Consider the following 2,622-nt stretch of genomic DNA (forward strand, 5'->3'; position numbering starts at 1 on the left):
TCACCCCCTCCCTCTCCTGCATACCTCCTCCACCCCAGCGTTGTCGTCCTGCTTGTAATGAATAAATATTAACGTGAGTCAGAATACAATAATTGTCATCGCCTTTACGGCATCTACATATTAAGTATGCAACTTGTAAGGAAAGGGGAATGCCAAAAACGAAGATGGTGAAATGAAAGAAAAGAGTAGGTTTTAGAGGAGGAAGGAGAAAAGCGAATGGAATCGAAGGAGTGGAGAAAAAGATGATTTACGAAAGGTGAAAAAAAAAACAATGTGCCGCCATTTTGCATACGTAAAATGTAGATCAACTGTACGATGGTTTATTTATTTAACGATCGCGTTATTTCGTGGTTGAAAACCACCACCGGAGAGGAACATCCTCAATAAAGGAAGAGTGCTGCCGGTAAAGAGAGGTTCACGAAGCGCGAAACGAAGAACAAAAGGCCTTGGATTGTTTCATTTGAGGAAAGACAAAACAGTGTCGGCCATGTACCGGATTTCACCTGAAAGGTGACACACGGCGGTTTTAACACGGACAGGCAAAGCAGACAACATACAGAGCAGACAAAGCGGTACAAATCAACTCAAACAAACCACCTTACATCTGGAAATAATGATTAAACGGTCGAAAGAGGACAGAATATATAATTAAATAATGCGTTTGTAGTGGCGCGCAAAGGACTCTGGAAAAGGCGCTCGTCGCGAGTCACGTGATTCGAGCTCGCATTGTCGGCGCTGAAAGCCTCGGCCTATCCTGTCGTTTTTCACCTCAAAACAATCGGCTCCCCGTTTGTAACCAATGAAACGGGGAAAGGGTCGCGGCGGTTTCCTCGTCATCGCCGTGGCCGACATGTCCCTACCGCCGCTCGTTTTCCGGGACTGACCGAGGCCCTCACGGTCGCCCGGCCGAGCCTCGTTCTCTCAACAACCTCGGGCACGGGTGATGGCCTCCTCCGTACATTGGCACCTCGTCGTTGATGGTTGATTCACACTCAGGTTGGTCCCTGTGCACCCGCATCGTCCCCTCACCCCCAGCCACGTTCCATCCGCCTTTTCCTCATTCTCCCCCTCCCGGATCATGTTTTCCTTTTCCTCATTTCCCCCCGGATCATGTTTTCCTTTTCCTCATTTCCCCCCCGGATCATGTTTTCCCTTTCCTCATTTCCCCCCCGGATCATGTTTTCCTTTTCCTCATTTCCCCCCCGGATCATGTTTTCCTTTCCTCATTTCCCCCCGGATCATGTTTTCCTTTTCCTCATTTCCCCCCGGATCATGTTTTCCTTTTCCTCACCCCCCCCCCCCGGATCATGTTTTCCTTTTCCTCATTCCCCCCCGGATCATGTTTTCCTTTTCCTCATTTCCCCACCAAGTCTCGTCCTTGTTCGAGGAAAACCCGCCACTCGTTCTTCGTCCCCTTGATGTTACCATTCTGGGTAACTTTTTACCGCAACCCTCTCATAACACCTTGTACTTTAGTCATGTGACCACCCTTGACCAGAGAATGAACCCCTTATACCCCTTGTACCCCTCCCTTACTCCTTCTTCACGCCTCCCTCACCCCTCCCTCCCTCACTCCTTCTTCACGCCTACCTCACCCCACACACATGTACACACACATGTATAGGCCCCCTGCATAGTTTATATGACCATGCATGTTCTCCTACGTTTCCCTGTATCTCCCCCCCCCCCCCCCCCCATCCCTTCTTTTTCCCTCTTTTCTACAACTCGTGTTTCATGCTTTTCTGTAGCTCTGATCTACTTACAGAGTGGTGTGTGTGTGTGTGTGTGTGTGTGTGTGTGTGTGTGTGTGTGTGTGTGTGTGTTGTGTGTGTGAGTGTGTGGACGCGTGTGTGTGGACGCGTGTGTGTGGACGCGTGTGTGTGGACGCGTGTGTGTGGACGCGTGTGTGTGGACGCGTGTGTGTGGACGCGTGTGTGTGGACGCGTGTGTGTGGACGCGTGTGTGTGGACGCGTGTGTGTGGACGCGTGAGTGTGACGCGTGTGTGTGGACGCGTGTGTGTGGACGCGTGTGTGTGTGTGTGTGTGTGTGTGTGTGTGTGTGTGTGTGTGTGTGTGTGTGGACGCGCGTGTGTGTGTGTGTGTGTGTGTTGTGTGTGTGTGTGTGTGTGTGGACGCGCGTGTGTGTGTGGACGCGCGTGTGTGTGTGGGGGGACGCGCGCGTGTGTGTGTGTGGACGCGCGTGTGTGTGTGTGGGGACGCGCGCGTGTGTGTGTGGGGACGCGCGTGTGTGTGTGTGGGGACGCGCGTGTGTGTGTGTGGGGACGCGTGTGTGTGTGTGTGTGCTGTGTGTGTGTGTGTGTGTGTGTGTGTGTGTGTGTGCGTGTGTGTGCGTGTGTGTGTGTGTGTGTGTGTGTGTGTGTGTGTGTGTGTGTGTGTGTGTGTGTGTGTGTGTGTGTGTGTGTGTGTGTGTGTGGAGAGACAGGTGTGCATCATCTAGGATCCAGAGGAAGGACCTCAAACTGTCTGTTTTGCTTTGCATTGATTGTCTGAGCATTGATTTGATTCTCCTCCAACCAAATTGAAGGGTTTGCGCTTTGTCGATCCACGCAGGATAGATGTTCCCTGTTGGTACCGACAAGTGATCATATTGCTCGCTTGATA

At 51.6% G+C, this 2,622-nt stretch overlaps 1 protein-coding gene across 1 annotated transcript in view; it reads left to right on the top strand.

Moving 5' to 3' along the window:
- The first annotated feature begins 676 nt into the window (after positions 1–676).
- ZNF532 (zinc finger protein 532) overlaps positions 677–2,622 on the top strand; it is a 132,259-nt gene continuing 130,313 nt past the window's right edge. Inside the window, exon 1 of the mRNA XM_078771743.1 lies at positions 677–996. The gene's annotated coding sequence lies outside the window, so the exon portion shown is untranslated. The remainder of the gene's footprint in view (positions 997–2,622) is intronic.

The sequence above is a fragment of the Myxine glutinosa genome, chromosome 2 (genome assembly GCF_964187855.1).
Source record: "Myxine glutinosa chromosome 2, kmMyxGlut1.1, whole genome shotgun sequence".
Lineage (NCBI taxonomy): Eukaryota > Metazoa > Chordata > Myxini > Myxiniformes > Myxinidae > Myxine > Myxine glutinosa.